Raw genomic sequence first — 19048 nt, 5'->3', positions numbered from 1 at the left:
ATAAGCTTACATATATTAAAGAAGTTTTACTTTTATTTACTACCTCTTAAAAAGAAAAAGAAAATCTGTTCGGTTAGCAAAATTTCTAAAAATCATGAGTATGCATGTTTTAAAATAATAATGTGCGTATACTGTAACTTCTTCTTAGCCAATTTTAATAAAGTATTTATGACTCACTTGATGAAATAAATCAGTGTGGATGAAAGTTTCACATGCTTGGGTACGCCCGATTATGCCTATAAAAATAGCTTATTGATCAAATTTCATAACATGTGGTAGTAAGTAGTAACTACGAGTATTTTAAGACATTTATCTATCTAAATTGCATAAGGAGAGGTAGTAAGTATTTAATAACATTTTGATGTTATTAAAATTTTGTAAGAAGGTACGAAATTTTATAACTTCAACCTATCAAAATTTCATGACATATGGAACCCGTAAATTTTTAAAAAGAATCACTTACATCATACCAATGGACAAAATAGACATCTAAATCTTACAAAATAACACATAGTGCATTAATGTTATTTGTTTTACAGTATACGTTGATCAATTTTTATTTATTTATTTTTTTTTACCAGCAAAAACATATTTTTTATTGAAAAACCCTCACTAGCAACGCGCTAGAGGGGGAGAAAACAAAACAATTACAATGGCTTATCGTTCCACCGAATGTTACATTTTCCTCTATGAGACAACCAATTAAAAGAAAATCTACGAACGGAATCAAACAAGAACGCCTTCTTCATCGATCTAGACCCGAACAAAAAATCGTTACGAAATCGCCATAAATACCACAAGATGGACGCCACAATCGCATATATCCTATCTTTCGAACCGGAAGTAGCCTGCCACGATTCGAACCAATCGACCCAATCCGACTAAGAAGAGAACACTCGACAATTATCGATGTCGAGCCAGATCCTACATTCCGCCATAGTTCACTAGCAATATCACATCCGAATAAAATAGTAATTACACAATGGGCACCCGATATCTTCAGTTTCCATACCCCAAACAGAAAAATTTAAACAAGTTGGAAGTCTATTCAACGCGACTCTCCATAAAAAATACTCCGTATTGATCTTGCGTGGTAGTATATTGACCCATCTCGTTGAACTGTTTGAATTAGGGAGGATAATATTATCAACTAGAAAAAGGTCCGCAGCGCTCGTTGCTGCGATTTATACGGCACTTTGCATTCGATAGATTGTTGGCGGTTATAGTAGACATTACATATATATACTTGGCGTCATGTTATGGCCGGTATTACAAAAGATGGCCTGTGTATTTGCATTTGTGTATATATAACCATACCTGGCAATATAGCTGTCCACGTAAATAGCATATACAGACCACCTTTCCAATGTACTAAAGATAGTTAATTAACAATTAGTTTTTTCAGTTTATGAATTCATAATATGCTATCATTGAGCGCTTTAGTACTGCTTCTTGAATCAAAACACACAAATCAGCTACAATCATATACCAACCAAACTGAGAGGCCATGTCAAAAGACGGCAATTGACTTCATGTTAATCGCAGCAACCTGAATAATCAAACAAATACCCAAACAGCAACATACCATAATACCGCAAACGATAACCATAAGAAAAACAGAGATACCAAAATTTTAGTGTACTTACTTTGGCAAATTGAGGCATAAAAAGGGAAACTTGCCAAAATTTTCGTGTTCTTACTATGATGTTCTTCCATTGCAGCTCTCAATGTTTGTTTGCTTTTGCTGTTCTTAAGCAATATACAATTGCTAAACTGAAAATGCTCTACAACAGAATATAAACTCATTAAGGTAACAATAATGTAATACAGAACACTGAATATAATATATTATCTGATTAATACATAAACACTATAATTGTTACTCAGATTATATTCAAAATAGTTTGTGAGTCACAACAAAAAGCTAACGGAAAGAAGCTGCTCAAAAAATATATAAGAATCTTATTATGGTGAACTATAAAATATAATATATTTTTAGTGTTATATAATATTATATGTTGAGTGAAGGTGTTTAGTAAACAATACCAATCATCAATGTAAGGGTCAATATCTGAACTCAAATTATCCCATACGTAACATTAAGGTTATGGTTCAATTTTGACCCATAACTTTTTACCCTTTTATACCATTTAGATATCCATTACAACTTTTATCACATTATAACCATTGCATTAGGTTCAATTATGGCCTCTGATATCATTAAAATAGTCACATAAATACATATCTGTCCGTTTGGCTCATGAAAGACTTGGCACTTGGCATTTCCAATTTTTTTTAAAGGCAAAAACACTTTATTAATCACCAGACAAATACGCCAAGGCCAATGAAATAGTACATTGACACTACCATATACAAACACTACTATAACCAAAATATAAACAATTGTAAATACAAATGCATGTAAGGATTTTGTATCACTCACCATGCTTAGTTATTTTGTACATGTTGGGTTGACTGTTAACCTCAACAAAATTGAACCTTAATAGTGAAACTTACTACAATTTAGTGCATTAGATAAATTAGTCACCTAGAGAAGTTCCATATTTCGAATTCCACGTTGATAAATAATAATAAATATTTACTTCTCATATAGCAGATCAGTAGAATCCTTATGATGATAAAAAAAAAAAAAAAAAAAAAAGGTGTATACATGTACCAGTTTGCCTTCAAACCCGAAGGAAATAAATTATAAGCACAGTAGCAAACAACAATATTTGGGAAAACCCACAAAATACCACAATTAGTACAGTAAATGAATGAAGAAGAAGGCCGTAAAATTAAAGTTTTCCTTAAAAGGCCCACACTATCCATTTAATTAATGACAAATGACCAAAAAGAACACCTGAGTAAATGATACGTTTGTAAGTTCTAATTGTTGGTACCTGATTTTTCTGGATGGGAACTGGAAGTTGACTCAGCAGTTTGTGTGTTCGTGAATCTGAAGCCATGGCAGTGGCTTAAAAATGGCACTCAAGTATGAATTCTATTCTGGTATGTCGTTCTTGAATTGTTGATTGAAGTAGATTTGAAAGATATTGTCCATATAATCCTTATCCCTCGGCAGGTGTTTTATCAATGTTGGAAGGTCTTTTTTCAGTTGGCAAAACTACGCAACCATTCTCACAGCAGTTGCGATAACCTAGTCGTCTAGTATAGTAGTATATGATTTGACGTTACAAAATGATCAATAAGTGCAAAAACAACATGTAGCAATGACTAAGAATTAGAAATTAAGCAAGTGTGATGCATATATCAATAAAAAAGGAATAATAACAGCACCTGTACCAATATTGCCACTTTGAGCATGTACAAACATCTTAAAACAATTGTCATTCTTCTTTGGTCACAAATAGATATTGATAGTATATGTATAACGAAAACACAACTAACACCAAGCACATACAAACAGCAAATATAGTACAAACAGCAAGTACAATACAAAACATATAAGATATGAATTATTGGGGAAATAAATTAACAATATATTTAGTAAACATATATATAAGTATTGCATATTGTATATAACTTAGAATTTATCTTTATGGTGAATTGTTAGTAACTGAACCATAGCCGTGTAGTATTGTATCATGCAAACATCAAGTAAGAAACACTCATTCATCAAACTAACCTTTAGAAATCATAAAACCCTGTAATCAACTGACTCATGAAACGGTGTACATCAAAAGCGATAAATTTACAATAATAAATAATAAATCCATACATTAAATCAATACAGTAAATTATGAACGTACCTGACAACGGTAAAATCGTTTCGATATTTTACTCAAACATAATTAACTGTTGATGTCGTTCATGAGATTTGTTTATCGGCGGAATCCTGCGTATTTGTTCATTTCCGGTTTCCGGTAAACAACTGCAGAGTTCTATTCCGATTACCTGCTATAACATATAAACACGGGTTATACATAAATCGAATATATAATGAGTAGGCGTAAAAGCCGTAGATCTAAGAAAACATATATCAAAGCGACAAACAGTAACATAGTCGGAGAAGAAAGTGGAGATTTCGTTAACGCGTAGATGTAGATGAATTATGTAGTATCCGAACTAAGTGATTATAAACGATTCACAACAACAGTTGATTCATCGCGAGGTACTTGACCTGATACATTTTACAAACATTGCATTCGTTTTTAAAAGACAAACTTTCATTTACATCGAAACTTGACGGCATGCATACTCTTTCGTAATATATCCGTCTATAATTGACTTAGTAATAATCTTGATGAACTCGACGACTCGAATGCAACGTCTTTTGAAATATGTCATGAATGACTCCAAGTAATATCTCTAAAATGAGCAAATGCACAGCGGAAGATTGCTTTCATACCTGAGAATAAACATGCTTTAAAGTGTCAAGCAAAAGGTTGGTGAGTTCATAACAACAACAACAATACCCAATCCCGCGCCTGCGAGGTATGGGGGAGGTAAGATGTAGACAATCCTTCCTCTACCCTAAACTAGAAGAGAAGTCGTTTCTTTTACCACGAGTCGAGAGAATTCTCCACCCACAGGAAAGGAAATTCATCCCCCTCTCTACTCCAGGGTAGAGAGATTGCTTCCGTGAGGACCTCCGGCTAAAAAAAGACTTTTTTTTAAATTTAAAACTAAAAAATAGAAATTAAAAAATACAAAGATAAATAAAAAAAAATAAAATAAAATAAATAGATAAATATATAGATAAAAAAAAAAAAGGGGGGGGGACGCCATGAAAATGGTAGAATCAGATTTTCATGGGGTTTAAAGCATGCCTAAGAATCAATTTAGGCTCTGAGCGGCAGTCAAGACGCCACTAAAACGACGCTTGTCGTTGCCTCAATAAATAGAGCCAAAAGACCTTGTGGACAGCAACTCGAGGGCATGTCAGATGGAAGTTGTTGCGCAAGCAAAGAGCCAACCACCCTTAGCAAACCAAAAACCACTCATGCACCTTTACGGTAGACACCCCCGAAACCACCCAACTAAAAGGAACCAACCAAGCTCTAGAGCAAGGGAAGTCATCCTCAGCCATAATGGTCCCAAGATGCACCGAGCGATGCGAATCACCTGATCATACATACATGCATACATACGTACATACATACACACATACCTAAACCTACATACACACCAGACATACCTACGTATATACATGAGACATACCTACGTACAAGCATGAAACATACCTACGTACATACATACATGCATAAAGCCACACATACAACCATACATACATAGCATAAACACCAAGTCCTACATAAACCTATTAGCAAAACATACATACATGAGTGAATATACCACACCTGCAGACAAGTAAAAAACAAGCATACATACATACCTACCTACAAATATACATACATAAAAAACAAACTCACATACAAAAACGTGTGTAACTGCATCACACCTTCATTACAAAACCTACATGCATGCATGCATGCATGCATGCAAGCATGCATGCATACATACATACAAACATACAAGAACCTACGTGCATACGTACAAACAACCAAGCAAGCATGCATACATCCAAAATCAAAAGATACCAAAAACATACTCATTTAATAATATTAGTAACAGTACATAAAACTAATAAAAACGATAGTAATAGTAATACAAATAATAGTAATAATAATAGTTCATATAAATATTAATAGTAATAAATATTTGTAATACAAATACTAATACGCTAATAATTAATAATAGTGATACAAAAAATAATAATAATAATAACAATAATAATACTAATAATTGTAATAGTAAGAATAATAACAGTAATAGCAGTAATAGCAGTAATAACAGTAATAACAGTAATAACAATAACAATAACAATAACAATAACAATAATAATAATAAAAGTAGCCCTACTCAACTATTCTTATTCTAGCCCTCCACGCATCCCTGTCAGAAGTCATGTCCTCGGTCAACGAAAGCTCCCTCATGTCGAGTCTTAATCTATCCATCCACCTACGAGTAGGTCTACCCCTTCTCCTTATACCATCGACCGTGAGTGCCTCAACTCTCCTAATCGGGGCAATACGTGGTCGTCTCATCACATGCCCAAACCAACGAAGTCGTTCTTCTCTTAGCTTGTCGATGATGCTACTGACTCCAAGTTTTTCCCTAAACACACCATTTGGGATCATATCTAGCATGGTTTTACCACACGTCCACCTAAGCATCCTCATTTCTGCCACATCCATCCTTCTCTCTTGGGCCTTCGTCATTGTCCAACATTCTGATCCGTACAACATGGCAGGTCTGATTGCCACCTTGAGGAATTTCCCTTTCAATTTGAGTGGTATCTTCTTGTCGCACAAGACCCCTTTCGCTGCTCTCCACTTCAACCAACCTACCTTAATACGATGAGTCACGTCCTCGTCTATCCTCCCTGATTTGTAGAGGACCGAGCCTAGATATCTAAACGACTCTTGTTGATGAGTTCATAAGTTTATCATAAAACAATAAAATTTATTATTTTGATAGACCACAAGATTTAAATGCTGCATGGTACAAATGGGCCCGAATCCTATACCCACCTGTAATGTACATGCGATATCTTTTAAATACAGACACCTTTCTCGTGTACGAAAACATATTTCATAAATCTTAGTAACCGTACACATATCTCGTGCACAAAAAATAACATACACATAACCTGTGTATAAAATCATTCTCTCGATACATAACATTCACTTTTCATTGCTTTCATAGCTTGGCTTGGTAACCGACCTTAACATATAATGCGCATAATAATATCCCCAAAACAGAACATCTCGTCTGTATAATAATCATATAAACTTCGAAGTACTAAACACCACGACCACTAGCTGTAACACCCCGTTTTTCCCCCGTACATGATTTATAGGTGTAAAGTGTACATTCGACTAATGGATGAAAGGTTCGAGACTTATTCGTGTGTTGAAGTGGTACGCGAGAAAAATGAATCAGGAAAGGCATGGTGTCGCGGCGCGACAAATGATGTCGCGGCGCGGCGATGAACTGAAATCTGGATCAGAAAGCTTGTTAACAAAGTCACCAGTTCGAGGCAATCATCGCGGCGCGACGAATTAGCCCGCGGCGCGGCATACTGCACGAACTGGCACCAGATTCTTGTAAATTTAAATGAAGTTCAAGGGCAATTTGGTCTTTTCGCATTTGAGCCAGATTTGAGGATTTAACCTCATCCATTCATTTCATTTCTCATTTTAATTTCCCTTTTTCTTTTCATTTTTCCTCTCAAACTCAAACACCCATTTGATTTCAAAAGGATTTTTGGAAAGGAAGGATCGGGAGTTGATCTTTGGCGTAGTTGACAAGTGTGTTCTCCTCGTTCTTAGCTACACGGTGATACTAGTGGTAAGCTCTAACTCCGAAATTCGTTTTTGTGTTCTTCATTCAAGTTTAGGGCTTTTGATTGTATGATTCATAGATAGAACCCATTTAGTTGTTAATTGGAGATTAACACCAACATTCGGGTTTATTGTTGTTATTGGCGGGTTTTGGGTTTGGTGTGCAAGTTTATGCTTGTAAGACTTGCAAATGGGTGTAATCACTAGTATTTAGTGATTATTGAGGTGTTGGAAGAAATTAGGGTTCTTTTGGTTGACTAATTTTGACTAGAGTCAAAATTAGGGTTTTGGTGATGATTATGACCCGATTGTGAATTAATGAGGTTTATGAACTTAAAATGGATTAAGTTGAAGTATAAACTCGAGTTAAATGTGTTTTGGTGCCAAGACTTGTAAATGGTGAGATTTTGACTTAATGGGTCAAAATTAGGGTTTTGGTGTCAAAATGGGTGAGACACGTGTTTAACATTTGTGTTTGGGTTTAATTGGCATATTAGGACCATTGTCACTCGTGTTAGTGATTATTGGTTAGTTTGGGCGCGGTTTGTACTTGGAAGTGCATTTGGGTCGAATTTGCACTAAGTGTCAAATTGGGTTGCATTGTAAATCCAATCTAAGTGTGTTGTTGAATTTGTGATAATGGAATAGGTACTTTCCATTGACGAGTTGCGGATTACTTGGAAGCATTCTTCAAGACTTCAAGGTGAGTGTTAATATCCTATATGCATATGTATGTGTAGGATGGGTACGGGTCGGGTGAAGTGGTTCTCGGTCATAGAGCTCACTTCACATATAGGTTGATTGATGGACTTGTGTATAGGTCCAATTGGCACGTTTGTGCATTTTGGTTGACCACCTTTGGCGAGGTACACGCTTGTGTGTACGTTATCACACGTGGTTGTGATTTGGATGTTATAACCCCAATGGCGAAGGGTTGATATTGTTGTTAAGTGGATGACCCCGATGTGGTGGATTTTATAATCCCGTGACCGTGGGTTTTGATGTTGAGAAGTGAATCACGTGTAGTTCGGATTCACGATGACTCGTGTAGTTCGGTCATCTTATTGAGGTAGTAATCTCGTGTGGTTTCGGATTACTAAGGCTCGTGTAGTTCGGCCAATATCGATGTTGTGAAGATAGTAATCTCGTGTGGTTTCGGATTACTAAGGCTCGTGTAGTTCGGCCAATCTTCATTGTGGTGTTTGGTATTCGGTAATGGGTTAAGGGTTTAACCTTATTTCGTTTTTATATTGTTATATATATTAATGTAATCTTGTGTTGTAGCTAACCCTCCGGGTGTAGCTTATTGGCGTTGTTCACATCGTCGTTGGTGAACTTATACTTTGTTGATATCTTTAGCTTGTTGCTTAGAGATCGTACGGTATGCTTAGGGTAGTTGCCTTATACATGGATGCTTCTGTATGCGGTATTTGATATTTGTGTGGCGTGTCCATTTTATACATATATATGTATGTAGTATATTATCATTCACTAAGCGTTAGCTTACCCTCTCGTTGTTGATATTTTTATAGGTTCGCATGCTTGGCAGCTCGGGTAAGCTTGGGGATTAGAGATCTTGGATAGGTTGCTTAGAAGATTTTGCTTTTATATTCGATTAGGATTTGGGTAACGTAGTCCCAAATCACCATGCTCGGTTTTGGTTGGAAACTAAACTAGGCGGGTCGTGTATGTCCGTTTGGACAATTAATCAATGTATTAAATGTTTTAAGGTTTATTAAACCTTCTATTGTATTAAAGATGTTTATGAAAACACAATTGGGACCTAAAGTGTTATTTAAAGCGTATTAAAAGGAAAAAAATTTATGGGCCGGTTTTAATACGGGTTGGGTTGTTACAAGTGGTATCAGAGCATGGTCTAAGGGATTTAGGTGACTTGAGATAGGTGCCTAGACTTAGACTTTTGTGTGTGCTTATTTGTTGCGAGACTTGTAGGTGTACGGGTCGGAATGGGAACTTGGTTAGTGCCTTAGCGTGTAGGTGAACTAACTAGGATTTTGGCTTGTGTTGTGATGTAATTCTTGCGTGTGCTTATATCGCGTAGAAATTTTGTTGGTGTTGTTTATATCACCAAGCGAGGCGGTCGTGGTACTAACGAGTCGATACGGCGTGTGTGCGTAATAAGGACTTGCAAACCTTATTACGGGTGCAAATCGTGTCTAACAAGTGATGTACGACGAGTGTTTAGCAAGATGGGGCGGTGTTGTGCGTGTTGTTTTATACGTTCGTGGACTAATCGTTTTGCATTCTTTAGAATGACGACGCGAAACAAGATCGAGACGAACGATTTGGAGTTTAACGCTAGAGTTGCGGCCGCCGTTGCGGAGCAAATGAGTGCGTTTCGAGAAGAAATAGATAGGAAGTATTCCGAATCTCGGAGTAGTGGTGAAATGGAGCATTGTCTTAAGAGCTTCATGAGGACTAAACCCCCGATATACGATGGAAAATCGGATCCTTTGATAAGCACAACTTGGATCTCGGATGTCGAAGGGTGTTTTCGTACTATTGAATGCCCTCCTAAGAAGAGGACAAGACTCGCTACTAGTTTGTTGTGAGGTAGGGCAAAGGATTGGTTGGATGGTAAGATTGATCTTGTCGGTGGTGAACCGTTTATGACGTTATCGTGGGACGGGTTTAAGAAGAAATTCTTCGAGGAGTTCCGAACTTCAGCCGATTTGTCGGAAATGCGTAATGAGTTGCGAAATTTGCAACAGGGTTCTATGGATTTGAATACTCTCAAGATGACCTTTATGGCGAAGGCTCGTTTTTGCCCGGAGTATTTGGGGAATGATAATTTGTTGATGCAAGATTTCAATCGAACCTTGAATGATGACTTGAAGAATAAGATTAGTCGGGGTCACGCGAAATCGTTTGAGGAATTATTCGCCGTGGCTAGATGTTTCGAGTCGTATACGCGATCAAAGATTGGTGAACCTTCAAGTGAGAGAAGGGTTATTTCGTATGGTGCTCCAAGTACGAGGACTAAGGGTCCGATTGTGAGCACGGGTGGTACGCGGACGAGTATGTCGGACTCTAGTGCGCCTGGGTGTTACAATTGTGGCGTGAGTCGTCACAAGTCGTGGGAATGTTCGGTACCAAAGGGTGAAGGCACGGTGTGTTTCATCTGCCAAGAAAAAGGACATCATAAGTCGGAATGTCCCAAGTTGGCGGGGACGGGTGCGGCAAGGAGATGTTAAGGTACGTTTCGTTTTAATGAATATGTCCTTTGATTATTTATTAAGTGCCGTTTGAATTTGAGTTGATTAAATGCCTTGTGTTGTGCATATTGTTGTTATGGGTGACGTTCCTAATGGAAGTACTCTATGGTGATGTTTGCTTTTCGGGCGAAGGGCGTAAGACTTGGTGCAGCCAAGCATTCCTTAGTGTTGAGAAATGTTCTACCAAGCCTTGGGAATGGGCTTTGGTGTTCGGATGTTAGAGCGTGTTCGCTCTCGTGTTAAAGTTGATGAACCGTGAGGTTCATCGGGTGGTTGGAACCCTTGAGATCGAGTATTTTGGAACTCAATGTATGTTGGTAATGGATCCTACATGACGCGACATTAGGTGCCTCTTTTATACCTACTAGCGTGGTGTTCGACTCCGATTATGTTGCGGTTACATCGTACTCAGGGTACCGAGGTGAAACCCTTAGGTACATGAGTGACTAGGGAAATTTGACAAACTAAAGCAATTAGATGATTGCGAGATTATAGTTGTGTATGTTGCGGTACACTTTTTGTTCGAAGTGTTTAAGGATGGTTTGAAATCCTTCGTGCGCTCAAGGTTGGAGCAAGATGTGGTGATGGGTCGTGCGAACCCAATCGTTTGTAAAGTCTACCTTTGGTAGCATTGTACGATTGTACGAGTTGTGGATATGGGATGTAGTTCCAAGTGGGGGAGTTACACTCCCGCACGAGGAAGTTTTAGTGTGAGATTTCGGATAACGCTTATGGTAGATCCAAAACTTGTGTTGGGACCTAGTTTTGGTCGACGTGTGGTAGAGTACAACTTCGGTTAAATTGTACTTATGGTTTGGATTTAAATTATCACCGAGGTGGTAATGTGGTAAATCTCGTTGAGAGATAATGGACGTGTTTGGCGAGCAAGATGAAATCCTTCGGTTAAGGGAGGTGTGTGTCGGATTCTCTTCTAGAGAATTATTATTTTGTGCCTATGTTTGATATAGGTGGTTCTTGCTCAAGTGTGTGAATGGTTAGTGGTATCCGTTAGGATTCACTATGGCGTAGCAGAGCGCGATGTTACGCTACTCGTCGTTCGAGGCCAAAAGGGCGTTGATTGATGAAGCATGACCTTCAGGGTCCGCTGACTTCATCATGGTATTGGTGATTGATGAAGCATGACCTTTAGGGTCCGCTGACTTCATCATGGGAGTATGCGATTGGTGGAGCATGACCTTCGGGGTCCGCTGACTTCATCATGAGTGAGGTGTTATATCGGTGAAGCATGACTTTCGGAGTCCGCTGACTTCATCCGGTGTTGAGATTGGTGAAGCATGATCTTCGGGTCCGCTGACTTCATCATGGTAGTGAATCGCGTGTGGTTTCGGATTCACGATGACGCGTGTGGTTTCGGTCATCTTATTGTGGAAGTGAGTCGCGTGTAGTTCGGATTCACAAATGACTCGTGTGGTTTCGGTCATTGTATGGAGGAGTGAGTCTCGTGTAGTTCGGATTCACAAATGACTCGTGTAGTTCGGTCATTCCTCTGGGATAGTGACTCTCGTGTAGTTCGGATTCACTATGGCGCGTGTAGTTCGGCCATTCTCGATTGTTGTTGTGGTGAAGGTAGTGAGTCGCGTGTAGTTTGGATTCACTAAGGCGCGTGTGTTTTCGACCAGCCTTCGTGTTGTTGATCTATCGGTTGTTTTATACACCGATGGTGGGGTCGTGAGGGCCGTGTTGTATGATTAGTGATGCGATAGCTGTGTTTCGCTCACGTGTTGTTACGGGTGTGACGATAATCGATTTTGTACACCTTTAGATTTGGCGTTTCCATAGTCGTTTTGGACGCCATCGGTTTTAGCCGTTGGATTATGATGTTACGGTAGTTGCGTGTTGGTCGTATTGCGCACTACAAGGGATGTTTAGTGATTGGTGTTATCCATCAGGATTCGTTTGGTTCGGTCTTCATCTTTTCGGATTGTTGACCTTAGGTTGAGACTTGGTTGCTTTTAGCGTTGTACTCGGTAAGGGTACGCTAAGGGGTTGATATCTCGGTACGAGATTGGTTGAGTTTTTCCCGATGTTAGGGAATGAGCATGGTTTTAATGCTCGGATTGTGGATTTGATAAATCGCGGGTGACGATTTAGTTGTTAAAGGCAATTCAGTGGGAAGAATTGCTTAGGAAAGTCGGTTGGGACTTATGTTTGAGGACCGTGAAGTGTGGTCCGTTTGGTTAAGTGACGAGGATCACGAGGACGTGATCGAGTCTAAGTGGAGGAGAGTTGTAACACCCCGTTTTTTCCCCGTACATGATTTATAGGTGTAAAGTGTACATTCGACTAATGGATGAAAGGTTCGAGACTTATTCGTGTGTTGAAGTGGTACGCGAGAAAAATGAATCAGGAAAGGCATGGTGTCGCGACACGACAAATGATGCCGCGGCGCGGCGATGAACTGAAATCTGGATCAGAAAGCTTATTAACAAAGTCACCAGTTCGAGGCAATCTTCGCGGCGCGACGAATTAGGCCGCGGCGCGGCATACTGCACGAACTGGCACCAGATTCTTGTAAATTTAAATGAAGTTCAAGGGCAATTTGGTCTTTTCGTATTTGAGCCAGATTTGAGGATTTAACCTCATCCATTCATTTCATTTCTCATTTTAATTTCCCTTTTTCTTTTCATTTTTCCTCTCAAACTCAAACACCCATTTGATTTCAAAAGGATTTTTGGAAAGGAAGGATCGGGAGTTGATCTTTGGCGTAGTTGACAAGTGTGTTCTCCTCGTTTTTAGCTACACGGTGATACTAGTGGTAAGCTCTAACTCCGAAATTCGTTTTTGTGTTCTTCATTCAAGTTTAGGGCTTTTGATTGTATGATTCATAGATAGAACTCATTTAGTTGTTAATTGGAGATTAACACCAATATTCGGATTTATTGTTGTTATTGGCGGGTTTTGGGTTTGGTGTGCAAGTTTATGCTTGTAAGACTTGCAAATGGGTGTAATCACTAGTATTTAGTGATTATTGAGGTGTTGGAAGAAATTAGGGTTCTTTTGGTTGACTAATTTTGACTAGAGTCAAAATTAGGGTTTTGGTGATGATTATGACCCGATTGTGAATTAATGAGGTTTATGAACTTAAAAAGGATTAAGTTGAAGTATAAACCCGAGTTAAATGTGTTTTGGTGCCAAGACTTGTAAATGGTGAGATTTTGACTTAATGGGTCAAAATTAGGGTTTTGGTGTCAAAATGGGTGAGACACGTGTTTAACATTTGTGTTTGGGTTTAATTGGCATATTAGGACCATTGTCACTCGTGTTAGTGATGATTAGTTAGTTTGGGCGCGGTTTGTACTTGGAAGTGCATTTGGGTCGAATTTGCACTAAGTGTCAAATTGGGTTGGTTTGTAAATCCAATCTAAGTGTGTTGTTGAATTTGTGATAATGGAATAGGTACTTTCCATTGACGAGTTGCGAATTACTAGGAATCATTCTTCAAGACTTCAAGGTGAGTGTTAATATCCTATATGCATATGTATGTGTAGGATGGGTGCGGGTCGGGTGAAGTGGTTCTCGGTCATAGAGCTCACTTCACATATAGGTGGATTGATGGACTTGTGTATAGGTCCAATTGGCACGTTTGTGCGTTTTGGTTGACCACCTTTGGCGAGGTACACGCTTGTGTGTACGTTATCACACGTGGTTGTGATTTGGATGTTATAACCCCAATGGCGAAGGGTTGATATTGTTGTGAAGTGGATGACCCCGATGTGGTGGATTTTATAATCCCGTGACCGTTGGTTTTGATGTTGAGAAGTGAATCGCGTGTAGTTCGGATTCACGATGACTCGTGTAGTTCGATCATCTTATTGAGGTAATAATCTCGTGTGGTTTCGGATTACTAAGGCTCGTGTAGTTCGGCCAACATCGATGTTGTGAAGATAGTAATCTCGTGTGGTTTCGGATTACTAAGTCTCGTGTAGTTCGGCCAATCTTCATTGTGGTGTTTGGTATTCGGTAATGGGTTAAGGGTTTAACCTTATTTCGTTTTTATATTGTTATATATATTAATGTAATCTTGTGTTGTAGCTAACCCTCCGGGTGTAGCTTATTGGCGTTGTTCACATCGTCGTTGGTGAACTTATACTTTGTTGATATCTTTAGCTTGTTGCTTAGAGATCGTACGGTATGCTTAGGGTAGTTGCCTTATACATGGATGCTTCTGTATGCAGTATTTGATATTTGTATGGCGTGTCCATTTTATACATATATATGTATGTAGTATATTATCATTCACTAAGCGTTATCTTACCCTCTCGTTGTTGATATTTTTATAGGTTCGCATGCTTGGCGGCTCGGGTAAGCTTGGGGATTAGAGATCTTGGCTAGGTTACTTAGAAGATTTTGCTTTTGTATTCGATTAGGATTTGGGTAGCGTAGTCCCAAATCACCATGCTTGGTTTTGGTTGGAAACTAAACTAGTCGGGTCGTGTATGTCCGTTTGGACAATTAATCAATGTATTAAATGTTTTAAGGTTTATTAACCTTCTATTGTATTAAAGATGTTTATGAAAACACAATTGGGACCTAAAGTGTTATTTAAAGCGTATTAAAAGGAAAAATTTTATGGGCCGGTTTTTAATACGAGTTGGGTTGTTACACTAGCCCTTCCGTCTAGTGAACATTCTGGGTTGGGGTGTTAAACCCGGTAGCTACCTTTAGGATTCGCGTCAATTAGGCGTGCACTAATTCTCAAAATTAGTGATGTTCCCTAATTCTTAGGTTACCAAGCAATAATAATCAGGGGAAAAATATTCATATCAATTGTGGCAATTATCACGTCCACGTAATTCAATGGTGGCAATTATCACGTCCACATAATTCATTCGAGGAATGTTTTACTTGTGTCTATCTCGTCAAACATTTATAAAAGCATTTCATGTATTCGCAATTCAAAATGTATTTCAAAGGCATTTAATAAATCAGTTGTAAAAGTAGCGCGTGTATTCTCAGTCCTAAAAATGTAAAGAGTAAAAGGGAATCAAATGAACTCACGCATATAAATATTGTAAAACAGTCTTTAAAACAGTGCATGTATTCTCAGCCCAAAAATATAAAGAGTAAAAGGGAGCAAATGAACTCACCATACTGTATTTTGTAGTAAAAATACATATGACGTCATTTAACAAGTGTAGGGTTGACCTCGAATTCACGAACCTATATCATTAATGTATATTAACACGTATATTTGTAATCGAACAAATTTATATATATTATATCTTAGTTTATATGTTATATGTATTATAAGTATAATATTTATTTGTTATAAAAATAATAATAAAAATGATAATAAAAATAATAATGATAACTAAAATAGTAATGATAATAATAATGATAGTTTTTAATAATAATGTAAATTAATAATAATAATATTAAAATTAATAATGTTTTTATATAAAATTTCATTTCAATAATAAGAATAATAATAATAATAATAATAATAATAATAATAATAATAATAATAATAATAATAATAATAATAATAATAATAATAATAATAATAATAATAATAATAATAATAATAATAATAATAATAATAAGAAATGAACTACCTTAAAAAGCTTTTCCTAAAGAAAATATCTCAGACTGGGCTCGAACCCACGACCTCTCATTTCCCTAAAACCCTACTAACCATTACTTCACTATAACAATTCTGTTTTAATCACGGACCAAATCGTTTTTATTCAGTGTTCTTCTATTTTCATTTTTCCTAATTTAACCATCATCAAAACCATCGGGCATCATCATTTTCGTTTTCCTTCTTCCTCATCGAATGTCATCACTTTCGCATCACCTTCTCATCATCATCCTATTCTAATCACCATCATTCGATATCCACCATTATCATTTATACGTATCATCGTTAATGTATATATTATCTTATTCGTTAGTGTACCAGTGAGGTTTGGATAATCTTGAATGTTAAACAACATCAACGCATTGAAAAAGGTTGAGCCCAAAGTTACATTAAGAATTCAAGCAACATGAAATGACCCAACAGAAAAATATAACTCGGCCCAACAAGTAAACATGTAAACTTCGACTTCACTGGTTCATCAATGTTGTATCCTCATCCTCTTGTCATCAATACTTCATCTTCCATTATCATATAATCATATAAAAAAAACAGTTCACAGCAATAAAAAGATTACTTTGTGTGAATAATTAAGTATGATCATGAGTATTATCATAATCATATCATCACTTTATCATTACGTCATCCAATCACCATCATTTATCACGTTCACCTTATCATCTTAATCATTGTTTAATCAGAAAGAAGCAAGGAGTCACGAGTAATAGAAAACAGTAATATGAAAGCAAAAACAAAATTATACGGATCGTGACCTCTTTACACGAAACACGTAATTATCTTCCTTATTACATTAAATTACGCGAATCGTGTAGTTTACTAAACAAAACGCGTGTACATTGCCACGTTTCAGTAGACGATTAACAAAAAAAAAACAACACGCAGCTGAAACAATTTGAAAACAAATCGGAAGGTGATGGTTTATCTATGTTGGTGATTGCAGCAATTTGTAAGTGGGTTTATGGTTATAGTGAAGGTGAAGGTGGTGGTCGATGTGAGGGTGAAGATGGTTACGAGGAAGAAGCGAGGTGGTTCATGATAGTATTGTAGGTGTCGTATAGCAATGTAAACAACAAGGGTGTTCGGGTTTGATAATGGCTTTTAAGGTTCACGAGAAAAATATATATATATATATATATAGAGAGAGAGAGAGAGAGAGAGAAAAGATTGATTGTGAAGGTGGCCGGAGGTTTGGAGAGGGTGGTGGTCTAATGGTGTGCAGCGAGACAGAAAACATAATGAATTCAGATTGTGTAAACACCCGAACAAAGTGGGTACCATTTCCGTGGTCTTAGACTTACATGTTGTGATTAAATGGAAGGGATGAAGGTGATTAAATGGGTTATGGGTTCATCGTATTGTACAGGTGATGTGAGTTTGGTGGTGACGGTTTAACATAATAGAAAATAGAAGTAGTTGAGTGGTTCCAGCAAGAAAGAGAAGCAACAACAAAAAAATGATCATGGTTTGGTTGAATCGAAAAGAGAAAACAGAAGATAGATAGTGCACAGTTGATAAAAGGGGTTGATGAAAGTTCATGTATGGTTTGCATATATATTAATATGCAGATAGATGCCTTATGAATTATAACAAAAACCAACAGTAACCATCATAGTCATAGGACTAATTTACGTCACGGGTGATAATGAAATTAAATAGGTGGTGTGTGCTCGACTAACAAAAGAGAAAAGCAAGATGGATTCTTTCATTGTGCACAGTATGAATATATATATATATATATATATATATATATATATATATATATATATATATATATATATATATATATATATATATAAAGTTGATAGTGATTTAAAACAAGAATCAACTAATCAATATTTCAAAGTAAGCACAGTAATAAATTATTATAATATCATTTAGGATTAAAACGTGTGCCTTAGATAATAATTCTACCGATAATTTTTCATGGACCGAATTTCGTACTCCGTTGAATAAATCAGTGGCGGATAAAAGTTCTCAGAAAAATTTCAAATTTTTACTTTAATTATATTTATTTATTTTAGTCATTATGGTATAAAATTTGATCCTTAATTTGTTAAATAAAAATTACATCAATTGTCCCTCTCAATTCTAGGTAAAATATAAAAAGTGTTAAAACTTAACAATTAGTTCCTAAATACATTTTTAATAAGCCTAAAATTTATAGAACTTATTTTCGTATCGCCGTTTATTTTAAAATTACATACGTTTGAACTTAACTTATTTAAATAACCATCGAATGATAAACGAGTGCTTCTATCGTTTACTAAATAAATTCGAAACTATATTTCTATTCAATATAACTTTTTTATATATATAGATATGTTTTAAATAATATTTATTTTGTATTGTTTTATTTTACATAGTTAATTATAATATATTTCAAACTATTATTTATATATATATATATTTAAATATATACGTATCTATTTACAAGTAATTGTTCGTGAATAGTCAAAACAGTCGAAGGTCAATTGAATATCTGAAACAGTTCAAAATATTTGAGACTCAACATTACAGACTTTGCTTATAGTGTTGAAACCATATAAAGATCAAGTTTAAATTTGGTCGGAAATTTCCGGTTCGTCACAGTACCTACCCGTTAAAGAAATTTTGTCCCAAAATTTGATCGAGGTTGTCATGGCGAACAATAAAAATGTTTTCATGACGATTATGAGTTGATAAATAGAGTTTTATCATTATTGATTAATATGGATAAAACGATTCGATTATGTGAAGCGTACGGGTGAAGTTGTCACAAAAGATTGAGATAGAGATTTAACTTTTGATGTAGTCATGGTGGATTTTCGGAATTCAAGGAATGA

At 36.6% G+C, this 19048-nt stretch overlaps 1 long non-coding RNA gene across 3 annotated transcripts in view; it reads right to left on the bottom strand.

The window, feature by feature from the left end:
* Positions 1-570: 570 nt before the first annotated feature.
* LOC139858362 (uncharacterized) overlaps positions 571-19048 on the bottom strand; it is a 43298-nt gene continuing 24820 nt past the window's right edge. Inside the window, exons 2-5 of one of the 3 annotated variants that reach the window (XR_011762911.1) lie at positions 3774-3921; positions 2904-3168; positions 1647-1784; positions 571-1549 (exon numbers count right to left, since the gene is read on the bottom strand). This is a non-coding gene — a long non-coding RNA (uncharacterized lncRNA). Of the gene's footprint in view, positions 1785-2903; positions 3169-3773; positions 3922-19048 lie in introns of all 3 variants that reach the window. The other 2 variants (XR_011762909.1, XR_011762910.1) reach the window with 2 other exon arrangements.

This window comes from Rutidosis leptorrhynchoides, chromosome 7 (genome assembly GCF_046630445.1).
Source record: "Rutidosis leptorrhynchoides isolate AG116_Rl617_1_P2 chromosome 7, CSIRO_AGI_Rlap_v1, whole genome shotgun sequence".
NCBI classification, from domain to species: Eukaryota; Viridiplantae; Streptophyta; class Magnoliopsida; order Asterales; family Asteraceae; genus Rutidosis; species Rutidosis leptorrhynchoides.
This window is presented reverse-complemented; position numbering and strand designations above follow the sequence as displayed.